This window comes from Symsagittifera roscoffensis, chromosome 3, assembly GCF_963678635.1.
Source record: "Symsagittifera roscoffensis chromosome 3, txSymRosc1.1, whole genome shotgun sequence".
Lineage (NCBI taxonomy): Eukaryota > Metazoa > Xenacoelomorpha > Acoela > Convolutidae > Symsagittifera > Symsagittifera roscoffensis.
The window spans coordinates 69,487,204-69,504,249 of NC_087064.1; the positions used below are offsets into that span (position 1 = coordinate 69,487,204).

The 17,046-nt window shown below is 33.2% G+C and overlaps 1 long non-coding RNA gene across 1 annotated transcript; it reads right to left on the reverse strand.

The window, feature by feature from the left end:
• Positions 1–1,494: 1,494 nt before the first annotated feature.
• Positions 1,495–15,810, reverse strand: LOC134842840 (uncharacterized). The gene is made up of 4 exons (XR_010162559.1): positions 15,695–15,810; positions 11,208–11,321; positions 7,951–8,129; positions 1,495–1,722 (listed from the first exon to the last, which is right to left on the reverse strand). It is a non-coding gene; the product is annotated as an uncharacterized LOC134842840 (long non-coding RNA).
• Positions 15,811–17,046: the final 1,236 nt, after the last annotated feature.

Consider the following 17,046-nt stretch of genomic DNA (forward strand, 5'->3'; position numbering starts at 1 on the left):
TTGATGAAAAGTGAAAAGTAATGATAAGCTTTCAAATGTAACAATATAACAAATATAATTATTACATATTTATATAGGTTTTAATTGAAATGAAGATGTTCGAAAAATGTGTAATTGATGCTTTAAAATATTGATGAAAAGTAATAATAAACTCTGCGCATCCTATTACCGTTGTGTAATTACAAAAGTTTCGAGATTTTAGTTACCTAAAATGATTTCATGGTGGCAGGACAACTTACCCTATTCGAATTTACCCTATTCCATTTTACCCTATGCCATTCTACCCTATGTATAAATTTACCTTATGCCAATCTACTCTACGCCAATTTACCCTACGCCTAAATCAAGACGGAATAATAACAGCAAAATAGTGATTGCCGCAGTCGTGCCAACGTGTTTTGAGCTTGCCTACAGATGGTAGGACTCTATACGAAAATTAGAGCTGGTTATCACCGCGAAGCGTTATAGCGCGCGCTCATAGGCGACCTTAAACCAATATAGAAAGCTCCGTTATCTCTGACTAGTTGAACTATTTATAGAGCATAGGGTAAATTGGAATACAGGGTAGATTAGTATAGGGTAGAATGGCATAGGGTAAACTGGTATCGGGTAGATTTATGTTTAAATCTCAACAAAAGCTTGCCGAAGGAGAGAACCTTCTCAAAAACCTGGTTGCCATCATTACCCGAAAAGTCGAATTTAGTTCTATTTGAGTAAACCCAATTCTGACATGCTAGCGTAGAGCTTTTAGCGAGCCTTTGGAGCCATAAAGCTCTTATATTTTTTGGAGGATAAGAACCGCAATTTTTAAATCAAATTCCAAGGAAATGCTTAAAAACGACACAAATCGGTTTTTCTATTGCTAACAAAGTCGTATTCGGTAGAAATTGGCAGTCTTTGCGCTAAAATCAACTTAGATATCTGATTTTTTGCTTGGAAGTTACTTAAACGAACAAGATGTTTTTTTTTCGGATATAATTCAATCACAATTTGATAATGCACTTGAAATTTTGTTTAATTTGTGTTCGTTAATTTTACAAGAACTAATTTAATTGCATCAGTTTCCAAGATATTGAAAAATATCATCCATGAATAAAAACTGATTGAAATTCAGAAAAATTTTATAGACTTTCAGCTCCTTGTTTTTGAAAAAATTGGCACAGATTTCGTCCTATTTATTTAATTAACAGATTTCGTCCCATGTCCAAATTTGTGGGATCGAAATCTGTGTACGCTTTGAAATGGGACGAAATCTGTCTGGGACGAAATCTGTCACAGCTTTTTGAAATAACGTCTTCATGAGATTTTTGAAAATTAATCGCTTTTTTTAGTTTGCGCCAAACATTTTTTTCAACTCGTCGCGAAATATGTTTAGTGAAATCATTTTTCTGTAATAACAAATAGCTTTCTGAACATCTGAAAACAGCCTCGTCGAAACGTTTTTATTTGCATTAATCTTTTCATCCATTAATTTTTTCATCAGGCTTTGCGATATATTTATTGATTAGGATATGTGATAAAATCGAAAGTGATTGCTATAGTTTTTTTTTGGTTTTATGGGGATGTGGTGCAGAGTTTGGAAGTTGAGAAAGGGATAACATATTTGCACTGCAGTGACCCACAGCATGGCAATGAACTGGAACAGTGGGAGTGCCGGGTCCCGCAACTCCTTCTTTTGGTGTCGTCCTCATTGCCACCGTCCCCCTCCTCTATGTCCTCGTTCTAAAATCAACTTTGAAAAAATACTCAGTCACTTTTTAGCACTCGGAGCAAAAACTTTGGCTATGGTTTCCACATTTTAAACTCAAAGCGAGTTAACGTCTTACAATTTTCTTACCTATTTCTTGTAACCCTAGCAAGCTAAAATTGCTACATTTTAAAACCATTCTATAACTTAACACCGTTTTAATCCGAAATGGAAAAAAAACTAGTTCAAAAAGGACTACGGCAAATAGAGAGAGAGAGAGAGAGAGAGAGAGAGAGAGAGGGTGAAAACGTAATTTATGTAAGCGCGCCAAGGGTCAAAACCTATGGATTACAAAAAAAAAAACGTTACAATTTAAACATGGTTTCATGTGTGAGAAAATTTATTGACGAAGCGTTGTATAAATTGAAAAAATATATATATTAGGTCAAGCAGAATTCACCCCAGCACGAATATATGTTTTAGTGTGATTGTCTTGAAATCACAACTTCGAGATCATTTGTCACGTGAAGTCTATTTTATAGCAGCGATGTGGAAGAAAAATTTGCGCAGAAAAGCATTTTTAGTTGAGCTACGGTTTTTGAAAATAGTCTCTGGTCTTCAAATAAGACACGATGATTTGCTGCGAGATCATAAAAAAAATTGTCTGATTACTCACTTCAACTGCTTTTCCAGAGGATTAATAAGCGACCCGTTAACAATGTAGAAAAACAAACATGGGTAATCAAACTCACTGACAACAAAACATACGATAAATGTTTTCAAAGCAGGTTTGTGTTAATAATGTATTTTCAACAATTAGCAAACACTTTTCATGATAAACGTGAATTATTTTGCAAAACGAAGTGTAGACGTTTTTTATTTCAAATGTTCAGCATAAATTCATGGCTCCAAAAAATGCAGGTTGTCTATCCAGTGACTTATGGAGGTATGATAAAGCTAAGGCCGAGACTTTTTTGCCGCCGGCACTCAGTTTTAAATTGATTTCATTATATAATTTAAACCTAGTTTCAATTTTGAATAATTTGAATAAAAAGGGCACACGATAATTACAAGCATGACGTTGGGTACTTTTCGATAATACGTTTGCTATTAACGCTGTAGTTTAATCTGAAACTCTAATCTGTTCCAATTTATCAATCAAAATGTCACAAACAATTGAAATAAATGTCATTGAAAAATCGGATAAGGCTGCGTGGATTTATGATGGTTAACCATGCATTTTCGAAAAAATACTGCACAATATAATAAAATTTTTCCGAAAACCGTATTGGTTTGGGTACTTAATGTTGTGGATTTCTAAACTTCAAAGAGTAATTCCATTCAAAACCAGACCGTTTTGCGCTACTAAAATTGTGTATGTTTTGATTTAAAAATGAGCATGCAATGGACTTTCAGAATGTTAAAATGATGCCAATCAAAAAAAGCAATTTTTCAATGACATTCAAAAATCTCAAAATAACTAAACGTTCCTTGAATAACATTGGCGTGCTTTTCCAGAAAATTTTACCCAGTACAGATGTTTCAGTGCACGAGTTTCAGTCATGCGCTGAGTACGTCTTCCAAGAGTCTGCAAGGAAACATTTTTTCGAAAAGAACTGAAAAAATCATAAGTAGTGTTGTTTTCGTGTTCTTAACTTTTTTGTGGCACACATTATGTTTGTCTTGAACAGTCACATAAAAGGACTCCACTATCTTTTCTTTTTTTTGATGAAAAGAGAACGTAGCATTTGTGAGGCCAACGCTAATTCGTCTTTTGTTTCGTAGGGGTTTTGTTACTAAGTACATATTTGTGCTTTCTTGCATCTGGATTCCACTGACACAGCTTTTGCGTGTTTTAGAGACTTTTTTCAGTGATTTAAAATTTCAATGATACCTACACAAAATGCCAACAAGGACGTTTTGTCAGTGGATTCCGGAAACAAACGAATTTTGGCCGATGAAGTGGATTCAATTAAATTTAGCTTGAAACCACAATTTGTCAGTGATGAAAAAATGGTTTCAATACAAGATCAAACGGTTAAAGTTGTGCATGTGGAAGTCAGCGACAAACAAAAACAAATTAATTGCGGAATCAACTGACAAATTGTGAAATCCAGCGACAAAAAGAACAAATTCGCCTAAAATTCAGGAAGCTAGAACTTTTGCACAACGGGGATGGGTGGCAAATTTACGCCCGGCTGCTTGCTTATGTGTGCAGTGGTTTGAAAATGTCTGAAAGTATGACTTGAGTACTAAAGATAATGATTGTCAGATTTTAAGGTTTGTCGAAAACAATATGTCAAAGTCTAATGAATTATCATAAGCAGTTTTTTGTTTTCATTAGTTATGTAATTTTAATTAAAAATCAAAGTATAAAAAATTACAAACATTTAGATAAGATTCATTGTTTTTAGGAAGCCTCATTTTAGCAAGTAAAATTGGGGTAAAACAAATTTGTCAAGGTAATTGCAGAAACAATTTTGATATGACAGGAATGAAAATAAGGAGCTCACACAGAATTAATTTTTTTTATTATAAAGCAGGAGTTACACTGTTGGGATTTTAAGTTATTTAGTAGTGCAACCACCAGGTATTAAAACGCACTGTTTTTAACTGGCTGTTTTTTAATCGTAAGATTTTGTAATTTTAAATCAAGCAGCACAATACCTAAAATTTCACTACCTACATTTTGTTACTTAGGAATTCACATTTTAGGGTTTGTAATTCTTGGATCGGTGTTTAAACCTTGCAACTTTTTCAACATAAATTGTCTCTATGCTGACTTTTTTTATCGTTATTATATTGGAAGGCCATTGCAGGAATATACTACCCAGAAAATCCATGGAAAATCATCTCCAAACTTTTTTCTGAAAACACCCCGAAACAATTATTTGTTGATTTTAAAGATTTAGATTAACTCGACCAAAAAAAAACACCAAAACGCCATCAAAACTCAAATATTCATAAAAAAAAGTTTTATTAGTCAGTTAATTTAAACAAAGAACAGAATGCTTGACAAGCTTAATTCAAAAAAAAATTCAGCTAAACTGGAAAATTTAATTAGGAGCCGATCTTTATGTTAATAGTATAGTTAACTTATGTCTAAACAGTCTGGTCTTAGAAAAAGGAAACTATTAGGGTAGTTGACAATCAAAAAAAGCATAGGCATATATGTATGTATGTATGTGTGTGTGTGTGTGTCTGTGTGTGTGTTTGCGTGTGTGTTGTGTGTATGTATATTGTAACCGTCATCTAAGTTCTTTGATGTAACCCTGATAGCAGAAATAATTTCAATAACAAAACCTTGAGTGTCTAGAATATAAACCTCTTTGAAAGTGTAAATTTTTTTGTTTTGTTCAAACTTGTCTGTATTAAAGAACCAGCAATTAAGTTTTTGTCAGTTAATACAAAAAATTGAAAAAATTCACATGCTTTGCAACTTTTTGTTCGTTTTACATTGCGTGTGGAAAAATTACAACAAAAATCTAATTTTCTCGAACCAAAATTTATCACGTTTACCCCAAAATTTTTTTAGATGATTGAGACGCCAGCGGCATCATTAAACAAATCTTTTAAAATTTAGTTACAAAATGAGCTATGTTTTAGCCCATGGAATTGGAAGACATGGACAAAGAAGAAATGGAATTGATCACAGCTTTACACTTTTTGGGTCCTAATAACGTTTATCAGCACTGTGAAATTGCGCAAGTCATTCATCTTCTAAATAACACAATGCTAAAGAAATTTGCATCTTCAAGTTTTGTGCTACGTTCAAAGGCAGACAGAAAACTGAATAACTGATCGCTCTGCATCTCAGTTGAAAAAAAATTGCAAACAAAAGTTCTAGTATCAGGGCAAAGCCCTGAATATTCCGATTGCCTTCTAAGGTTTATGGAGCAGTGTTCGCTTTGAAAACAGTGATGAATATTTCAAAAACATTTTCATCTAACTTTTTTTCAAAGAAACCCCTACACGCTATGAATGGATAAGTTTAGCATCTAGAAGAGTAATAAATAGACGAATTAGCACGCCTCGACTCAAATTGAAACAATTTCTAATAGGGATCAGCTGTCCGCGTACTCGTTACTAGCACAAAATTCATCGCGCGTTAATTACTCCAAATTTAGCTCAATTTCCAATCTCGAAATCCCAAAGTTAAAAAAACTCACAGGTAAAATATTTTTAAAAATTTGAGCTCAGGATAACAATATCTTAATAATTTTTTCGGATGGTTCAAAAAATTCTGCTGAAATGGCTAGTTAAATTATCGATTTCGGTCTGGAGAAAAACCTATCTCGAGCACAAATATTCCGTCACTTTCTTAAAAAGTTGCCGGAACAAAAATTTCTTAGATATTACGACGCCAAGCTCGGTTTTATTACTAAGCACATATTTGTGCTTTCTTGCGTCTGGATTCCACTGACACAACTTTCGCGTCTTTTAGAGACTTTTTTCAGTGATTCAAAATTTCAATGATACCTACACAAAATGCCAACAAGGACGTTTTGTCAGTGGATTCCGGAAACAAACGAATTTTGGCCGATGAAGTGGATTCAATTAAATTTTGCTTGAAACCACAATTTGTCAGTGATGAAAAAATGGTTCCAATACAAGATAAAACGGTTAAAGTTGTGCATGTGGAAGTCAGCGACAAACAAAAACAAATTAATTGCGGAACCAACTGACAAATTGTGAAATCCAGCGACAAAAAGAACAAATTCGCCTAAAATTCAGGAAGCTAGAACTTTTGCACAACGGGGATGGGTGGCATATTTACGCCCGGCTGCTTGCTTGTGTGTGCAGTGGTTTGAAAATTTCTGAAAGTATGACTTGAGTACTAAAGATAATGATTGTCAGATTTTAAGGTTTGTCGAAAACAATATGTCAAAGTCTAATGAATTATCACAAGCAGTTTTTTTTCATTAGTTGTGTAATTTTAATTAAAAATCAAAGTATGAAAAATTACAAACTTTTAGATAAGAGTCATTGTTTTTAGGAAGCCTCATTTTAGCAAGTAAAATTGAGGTAAAAACAAGTTTGTCAAGGTAATTTCAGAAACAATTTTGAAATGACAGGAATGAAAATAAGGAGCTCACACAGAATTAATTTTTTTGATTATAAAGCAGGAGTTACACTTTTGGGATTTTAAGTTATTTAGTAGTGCAACCACCAGGTATTAAAAGGCACTGTTTTTAACTGGCTGTTTTTTAATTGTAAGATTTTGTAATTTTAAATCAAGCAGCACAATACCTTACAATTTCACTACCTACATTTTGTTACTTAGGAATTCACATTTTAGGGTTTGTAATTCTTGGATCGGTGTTTAAACCTTGCAACTTTTTCAACATAAATTATCTCTATGCTGACTTTTTTTTATCGTTTTCATATTGGAAGGCCATTGCACGAATATACTACCCAGAAAATTCATGGAAAATCATCTCCAAACTTTTTTCTGAAAATAACCCCGATAACAATATCTTAATATTTTTTTTGGATGGTTCAAAAGATTCTGCTGAAATGGCTATATAAATTATCGATTTCGTTCTGGAGAAAAACCTATCTCGAGCACAAATATTCCGTCACTTTCTTAAAAAGTTGCCGGAACAAAAATTTCTTAGATATTACGACGCCAAGCTCGGTTTTATTACTTGTGCTTTCTTGCGTCTGGATTCCACTGACACAACTTTTGCGTGTTTTAGAGACTTTTTTCAGTGATTTAAAATTTCAATGATACCTACACAAAATGCCAACAAGGACGTTTTGTCAGTGGATTCCGGAAACAAACGAATTTTGGCCGATGAAGTGGATTCAATTAAATTTTGCGTGAAACCACAATTTGTCAGTGATGAAAAAATGGTTCCAATACAAGATCAAACGGTTAAAGTTGTGCATGTGGAAGTCAGCGACAAACAAAAACAAATTAATTGCGGAACCAACTGACAAATTGTGAAATCCAGCGACAAAAAGAACAAATTGATTGCGGAATCCCCTGACAAACAATTGGTTCCAGTGACCTTTCGCTTCAATTTACTGCAAATGGAAAAACACATTTGTATGCGGAGTCGAAACCAAAAAATTTCCTATTCCTTTTCTCCAAAATCCGCATTGTCACTGGATTTCAGTTTTTGGCTCGCAAGCTAAACATCAGTTTCAGCACATAGTGCTTAAATTTATTTCGTTCGATTCCATCAGATTTCCGGATCGGACCCGAATTTTCAACAGTGAAATGTTAACTTTTAGAAATTTTAACTGGGTTTACTAACATCAAGACATCTGGAATTGCTTTGTTTATGGTGTCGTTTGAATTGTAGAGCTTTTGGATTGAGAAGTATTGCATGCTCCTCTTTGGAGTTCAGATTGGCCCACTTTGAGATGTCTGTCTCGGCGTCCGGGATACTTACCATGCTCATCACGAAATATGTGGGAACAAGAAGAAGAAGCACTACAAAAGGAATTAATCGGAAGCTCTTTTAATCCCCACCTGCGATTTTTACGTCAAAAGGCGGCAACAGGGCCGAATTACAACAGTGCCGAAGTTGAAAATGTGTTTAACAGTGCCAAAAATTGATGATATTTGAAAATATTGAGTTCTGTTTGTGAGTTGTTGGCAATTTTGCCTAAATACTGTTGAAGCAAAACCGAGTGAAAAAATTGACAATTTTGCTATTTCATTGTTTGTTCAGAAAAATTTATGACGCCACGCTTGGGGAACTTTTGTTTCTTTAACAAGCGGTAATAAGTAAATTTTTGTCTTTAAATGTTTTTAACCAAGCAACCTTAATTAATATTGCTGGCCATTTTTATTTCTTCAACTTTCGTCCATTTGAAGTTATTTGTCATTGGTTTGATATCAGTAAAAAAAATCAAAATAAATTTCGGTACGGTTGAAAAACATGTTTTTTTTGGCAGTAATGTAGTTCGGCACAGTTGTACTACCCCCCCTCCCCCCGACAACCCGGGTTTACATTTATACAAGAAAATGCCTATCATACAACTTCATATATGTAATCTATGACAAAAATGCTTATCAAAGTATAACCATAGAAGGAAATTGTATAGATTTTTTCAATAGATTTTTTTTTCTCCAAAGTTTTTCGTAAATAATTTTGAAACTCAAGAAAAATATTGACAGTTTTTGTTGAATGAGTGCAGCTTTGACTAGAACAAATAAAAATATGTTTCTCAAAAAAGTATTTTTTTTAACCAATGATTTTTTCTAAGTAGAAACTTCATCGCATTATACAGAAAGTTACGTTTTTGCATATAATTCCCTGTGAAGACCTGTCAATACTTCACATGGCAAAAATCATCGCAAGCAGATAATCAGCGAGATAGCTGCACATTACACTTTCCTTTTTCTCATGTACAAACTCTTATTTAGTTTGTTTTGGACAAAACGCAACATTTCAGAACAAAAATCAGAATATTTTTTTCAGTTTGATTATGGAAAAAATGATTATTATACAAAATGATAGCATGGAAAAAGCCTGTCATACAATTTTTTTAATAATATAAAAAGTTTGATTATTCTAGTTTCATACAGTTTTGGCAAGTATAGCAAAATTTATGGCAAAAAGCGTGTTATTTCACTCCAGATTGACGCAAAAAGCTTATAGTAAAATTTCATTGTGTAAAAAAGCATCAGAAATCTTTTGGGCCTGCTCACAAAACCCGACAAAAGAAATTGGTCATAATAATTGATCGTATCAAGTTAGTCGTTAAAACTCGTTCCACCAAACCTTGTAAGACCAATCGCTAACACCCAAAAAAAATACCTAAAAAGCAATCTCTAGAAGCCCAGTTTGACCAAAAATGCTAATCATACAATTTTCGTGAATAGAAAAATGCTAGTCATACTTTTTTCATGCAATTCCATAAGTACAGAAAACTGCATGAAAGGTCTATGACCAGTGATTTTTCATATATGGAAACTGTATGCTAGCATTTGTCCATAAAGCAAAAATACTGATTTTTACATTTTAATTTCTCAAAATTCTTTAGTTGTGTTCGTAACCGAACACAAGTGAAAAAAACCTCGGTTTGTCAAACGTAGAGTAGCCAAAACTTTGACCGTCTCGCATTAAAAATGCATTGGAAACGGACTGAAATGTCCTAATTCTGTCCTACACAAATAATGTAAAGACACTATCAAACTTTTGAATTTTGGCAAAAATTTTCAACATTGAGTAGTTTCAAATTTTGAAATTTTTATTTATCAGACATTGATCGAGGCAAACATAAACATGCCATACAAAAAAAACTTGCCATACAAATAAAAAAAAGTTTTTAAAAGTTTTGGGGCCAAATTCAAAATTACTTGGAAAATTTTTTATTGCCACCATCAAAAAAGTGATAGTCATACAATTTCCATATATGGAAGTTGTATCATTAGCATTATTTTGACAAGAAATCTTTTTTTACTCAACAATACACCGAATTTTATGCCTCCACAAGAAAAAATTCTTCGAAAATTTGATGACACCATTTTAGCAAAATGTATGAAATTTGTATGAATAGTAATTTTTCATAGACTTAGTTTGTGGAATTGTATTATTAGCATTTTTGATCTAAGGAGGTCAACCCGGGAGCTTGTACTTCGAGTATACATGCTATTTAGAACGAAACTTACTATTTAATATGACTTTACCGCCCATTTTGCTTCTAACAACAAAAAGTTTTTGTAGCAAAACTGAGATGTAACTCGACAAACTCAATAACTTCGGTTGGAGATTGGGTATGCTAATGAAATACGGGTCTACAGTCACAAGTGAGCTGAACACCGCGCAGTTAGAGACAACCAATAAGCATGTCCATGCCAATTAGAGTACAGAAAAGAAAGCCGAAGCCATTTTTATTACTCAAGCTCAGACTTGGTGCAATAATTATGACTCAATTAACTACGCGTTGAAGTTTTGTTCGCTTAAAGAGCCTCTTTAAGAGTAGTTTCTGCACCCTCAAATATGCCACTTAAAAGTACGCACAAAGTCAGGAACTGTGTTTCCCTAATTTACTAAAATTTTCACTAATGGGAACAATACTGCTCGCGTCATTGCGGAACCCAAAAGGACAGAACTTTTAAATGAAGCAGTTTTTGGTGTAAAGTTACAAAAAAAAGAAAAAACAAAAACTTCATCTTTTGCAGGTATTCTCTCACTCGCCTTCCTTCCATATGTCTCTCATTTAGTAGCGGGTTAGTTTAACCTATCAGCGGGCCTTATATTTTGAATTCTGAATGCAGCGATTAATTAGTTGTGAAATAAGTTAGGAGCGAAACGTCTATAAATTTGAGAGGGGCGTAACTTGTGTGGGGTGAAACGTGCCAAATTGTTGTTTTCGATTACCAAAATTGGTAAATTGGCCTGAATACCACCCCAAGCACAAACATTCTTCGCTTTTATCTAAAACAATCATTAAAAAATTTTCGTGGATGTGGATAATTTTTAAATGGTAGTTTATACTTTCAAACTATAAATTAGTAAATATTGAGTCTCTTTTCAAGTAATTGAGAATAAACTCTTACAAATAGGAACCACTGGCATTTGAAGAAGATTCGTGATCTTTTTGTCTTCTTTACGAATCAGCTCAAGTTGTTTGAAAGAGTGTCCTTTGCTTCTTTTGATGGAGGCTGGGCTATCTAAAAACATCTGTTTTGAAAAGAAAATATGCCCTTTGATTTATTTTTCAGGTTGCTTTTGAACATATTATAAACGTTGAGCTATTTAAGTGTCCATTAGCATAAATGGTCGAGAGTGTTTGGAAAGCTTTGAAAATTTTTATTACTTACAATAACAGAACTCACAATTACTGCGAAAAAACGATAAACTTTGAAAAAAAAATACAAATAATTTACTCCCCCTGAAAGATTCGACCCCTGCCGACCCAACGGGTCCCCCTTTTGTACTATTTTGAGATATCCATTTTTGAATGGCTGGCCTTAAAATTTTTCTAAAGGAGCCTTTAGCGCCAATATATACTAATTTTGAGAGGTGAGCGCGCTAAAAAACTGCAATTTTTTGTCGATCTAGGGTCTTTATAGTGATTTGTGAGAGCTCAGAAAATCAATTTAAACGGCTTTAAAAAAGACGAGAAAAATTTCAAATTTTTTTTGAAAATCCGCCTCCCACTTCGAGAAATTCATAGATCCGTGCCTGATCAGAATAATGTTTCTCATCGCTTACTTCAATCACCTAGCTAGCTTCAAATTCCTTAAATGATATTTGGTTCCTATTAGTTTGTCTACACGCTACATGTTTAAAAAAACTGAAAGGCCCTCAATTTTCATCTCAATTTGGCCGAGTCAGCACAACCGGTTATTGTTTCGACTTTTGAATAAAACAGAACATTTATGCTCGGTGCGGTTTTATTTTTCAGTCATTTTTCGCCGATCGAATTAATAGTTTTCAACAAAATTTTTTTACCCCATTGAAGATATCGCCTTCCTGGGTTCAAATTAAAAAAGATAATTTACCTCCGATTATTTTTTTTTTCAAAGTTCTGGGGGTTTAAAAATTTCCAAATTGGCCAAGTTCTGGACTAAAGTAAGCGTGCTTTGAAGAATTTGTTCATATTGCTGAGAGCGTAACGCAAACTATTTATGCGTGGCGAGATATCTCGCACAATAAAATCGTTCCAAATTGAATTGAGGCCACCTAATTGGTCGTATTAATTTCGTACGACAAAGAGTTTCACACTTGATATTGTCTACAATTTATAGAATTTTTCAATATTTTTTCTGTAAAAGCTATTTGATTCGAAATAAGAGACAGTCGGAGCACTCAGGGTTTTGCCCTGATATACGAGCAGTCTTGTTTCTAACTCCTATATTTTTTTTTCACAATTTGACCATATTTTGATTTTTACAATTTTTTTTTCGTTTTTTACTAATTTTATCAATATTTTTCATCTGTATCAAAAATTCTGTCAAACATTCAAAACAAAATGCTACATTGAGCACAAATACTCGAAATTTTTTCCTTTTTTGTAAGACTCTAAGGGAAAACTGTTTTTTTTGTATCAGGGCGAAGCCTGAAGTTTTTGACTCTTTTCAATTGCTTGATATAGAAGCTGTGTTGAAAAAACATCCCCTTAACTAAAAACACATAACTAATTTCCTTATTCATATAATTTGTGTAGAAACAGTATTTGATTATTTTGAAGAAAAAGAACTTTTGTGTTGGCTTCAGCAAAAAAAAACCCGAGTCGATACCCTGAGATCAACTTGAGTTCTAACACATTGTTCTTCGCTAGTTATTTCTACATCTATACTTAATTAATTATAGTTAGACTATTATAATTGTCCTTCGAATTATGACTGAATAGGCTCGAAAATTTTATATCATTGGACTCACTCCACCTAATTGAGGCCACTGACTTTGCGGTGACTGACTTAGTGTTGAAAAAAAATACAGCCAAAAGAAAGATCAGAAAGATATTTTTATTGCAATTTCAATTGACTCAAATGGCAATCCAGTCTGTAAACATGGGAAAGCTTAAAGTGATATGACAATTTATTTAACGTGTTTGAAGTGATAAAAGGGAATTTCAAGATTACAATCTTAGTAAAGCTTAAAATAACTAATGCACGAACTGCTTAAAGTGTTCTTAGCATTTTCGAGTTTTAATTAAATCCAAAATTTGAAAGAGTGGTGACTTAACTCAGCTCAGAAATCATTGGAATTGCTTGGGCTACTATTTAGTCCACATCATGCGCAATAAATTAGAAAAATAACACGTGGTACTTAACATGGGTTTCGAGGGATGGTGTAACCAAGCGAAAAATTGTCACGTCAATTTAAACTTTCCCATGTTTTACAGAATAGATTGCCATATTAGCCAATCGAATTTGCAAAAAAAAGATCTTCCTGATCTTTTCCCTTAAATTGTTTTTTGTTGTGTCAATAGAAATATAGGGAGGAACTTTGTCTATGGCTGTGATATTGTTTTTTGAACACTAAATCAATCACGAGAAAAAAATTGTAGGAGTGAGTCCAATGATATAACATTTTCAAGCTAAAATTATTTTCGAAGTTTGTTTTAGCTTTTTCTTGGAAATTTTTTATTCGAAACCCAGTAGAAATTTTTAATTTTTTTTATAAATTTCCTTTTCAACTTTCAGGAAAGTGGCTGTTTTCACTGCACTATTAATAAAATTGACCCACTTTTGAAATAAAGGAAGCTGTACATTTTTTGTAGTCGGAATTTTTTGTGATACTTGCGCAGCAACCTTGTTTAATTTGAGTTCGAGGAATGAAACTTCTGAAGTCTAAGTGTTTTTGAAAAAAAAAATTAAATTTTTTAATCACATCAACTGTTTAACTGACTGTTTCTCGAAGCAAGGGCTTCAAAATCAGCTTCACTCACTCCAGTGTTTTGATCGAAAAAACTTTAAAATTTCAAAATCTTCTATTCTAAAACTTCAAGGAACAAATCGTTTCTAGACTAAGCCCTACAATTTCCAATTGACTTCCTTGTTTATGAAAAGATTTTTGGTTTTAAGAACTGTTCGACACACCCCCTTAGGGATTCGACCCCCTGCCCCTTTGTACTATTTTGAGATATCCATTTTTAGCTGATGGACCCTAAAAATTTTTTAAAGGCACCTTCGGCGCCAATATATTCTAATTTTGAGGGGGGGGGATTGGCGCCGAAAAAACGCGATTTTTTGGTAAACAAATGCAAAAAGTGCCTAAAAACGCCTTTTTGGCCTGTTTTTTTTTCAAAATTTTGCCTGCGGCGCAGAAATTTTGGCCAAAACAGGGTCTTTGTAGTACTTTGGGAGAGCTCAGAAAATCAATTTGGTCGACCTAAAAAAAGTCGACAAAGATTTCGAAATTTTTTTGAAAATCCGCCCTCCTTCATCGACTGTCGAAATGGCTAAAAAAAAGCTTGAGAAAAAACTACCCGAGAATTAAGCACCGGAGCAAACAAAAATCCTTGAGAGACAAGTTGTCGAGAGAAAAACCACCCGAGCACGACAGTCGGAAAAAACGTCGTAAAATTTAGTACCTACTGAAGATTTATTGTGCTCAAACAGAAAATTGTGTATGGCACAATCTTTAATGCCCGAGGCAAAAGTAGAAGGCCTAGTAAACATTTTAGTGGCGATCTGAACTCTGAGCTTTTCCAAAAAATTTTATTCTTTTTTTTTCATTTTTCAATTGCTGCGAAGAGGACCAGTTTTTGTCGGCAAAGATTGTGGCTAATTAATAGATTTCAGATTTAGCAACCAATTTATTGTCAAAAATTAGGAGCACAGTTTCAAACAAACTTCATGAATTGTTTATTTGAAAACGCAGCTAGCAAAAAAAAAACAGTTTCAAGACAATTTTGCTTGATCAAAACGAGAAACAAACCTGCCTTTTTAAAGTGAAATCGAATTCAATTTATTTTATTTGAAAAAGAAATTTGAAACACATCTGAGTAGCCACGCTTACGAGTTTAATTTGAGTTTTTTCTGCTTTGAAGAAGCAATGGCTTCTTGGGCTCGGTATTGTTTTTTTTTCACACAAATTGAAACTTTCAGTGTCATGAATTTTGCTGTAAGTTGGGAAAATATGGTAGAAAAACGAGCTGAAAAGTTTGAGCGTTTGATAAAACTTCAAAGGCGAATGTAAACTTCAACCTTTTGCCTTAGGACGAACTCGTTGCGTTTGGCGAAAGACACAAAAATCTAAAATTTTCAATTTTTGTTATGTTCCTAAAGTTTCATCATTTTTTAAAAGCAAACTTCTTCAAAAACTCATGATATTCACTTTGCCTGTATTTCCAGCAATAGTTTTGATTAAATGCTCAAATAAAAAAAGGTTTTCAGAAGATGTACGGCTTCATCTAAAACAAAAAGACTTCCTCGAATCAATTGTTCCAAAATGACCTCACTGGCAATTGTAAAAATCCTGAAATTTATTTTAAAAAAATAAGGTGATTATTTATAGTGATCATTCTTTGTCATGGAAAAATGACCAAAAGTTTTGTTAAAAGACCGAAATGTATCTGGAGAAAAAGCCATACCCAGTTAAATTATGCCTTAACTTTCTTCGATTATCGCAGCAACAGAGATATGATGAAAATGCTGTTTTCTGCAAGTAGTTGATAAAACTTTTGTGAACAATCAAATAACAACTTCCTCAATGCCGTAAGAATTAATGAATAATGAAGCTCATTAGCATATCTTTTTATCCTCCTAACATTTTCACATTTAAAAAAATTGAATTGAATTCATTGTTAAAATAGTTAAAGTTCAGGTTGCAGAAATGCCATCAAAATTTTGTAAAAAAGGAAAACAGCTCGTATATAGGAATTTTCATGAAAAGTTTTTTAAAAATGCATTGTTTCTTTTCTATTTTTTCTTCCTGATTTTTATTTGATTGTTAACTAAACAAAGCCCATTATCAACCTAATTGTTTAGCATAAAGCCTGATTAGTTTTACCAGACCGTTTAGTCAGACCATTTTATAAGTAATTAGAAAAAAAAGATCAGTAACCTCGCAGTTACCAGTATTTTTACCGATCTATAGGACTAAGAAATATGAGTTCAATGGACCAAGTTCAATATTAGACTGAGGAGTTCCACAAAAATATCTGGTCAAAAACAGTCGGTGTACTCACTCAGAAAGTAATCTATGAGATAACTGATTTGTAACACGTCAACTGGTGCGACCAACGAGGTTCGATCAAGACCTTCGAAAACTCACTTAGCTTAGATAACTTAGACTTAGAAAATCCAGATCTTAATCTATCTGACAAAAGAATTCCTATACCACAGTTTAGTGAATATGCTAACTTAATCTTTTTCTCGTGTTTCTTGAGGGAAAAATCTGTCAGTTCTTCATTTCTTCGCGAACAAAACTATTGCAGTTTTCAAATAAAGATATCTGTGATGATCGATGCCAAATAAATTTTTCAAACTTAACTTTTCTTTTTTTAACAAACCATCAAGTTCAAATTTATAGCACTTACCGGGATTTTCCCTTTGTCATATCTTGAACTTTAAGTCAGATTTTTCCCAACTTGAAACTTTCTGAATCCTCAATTAATTCAGAATTTAACGCATAATAGATTTTTATCATATTTATTTCTGTTTTTTTTTTATAAAAACCCTAAATCATTTGATTTTGAAGCCTTAAAAGTTTACGCGTTCATCGAAAAATTTTGGGATCTCTTTATGTGTTTGTAATTATTTTTATTTTTCATTTTTGAAAATATACCTAAATTCGTGCTTAACGATCCATGATGTTGGGTTAATTCACACTCAAAGACTGTACTAGTTCCTAAGCTGAAATAAGAAAAATAAAGCGATCTTGGGATCTCCAAAGAACACTTTTTTTATGCAGATAATCAGCGTGAACGACTCTTTGGAGCCA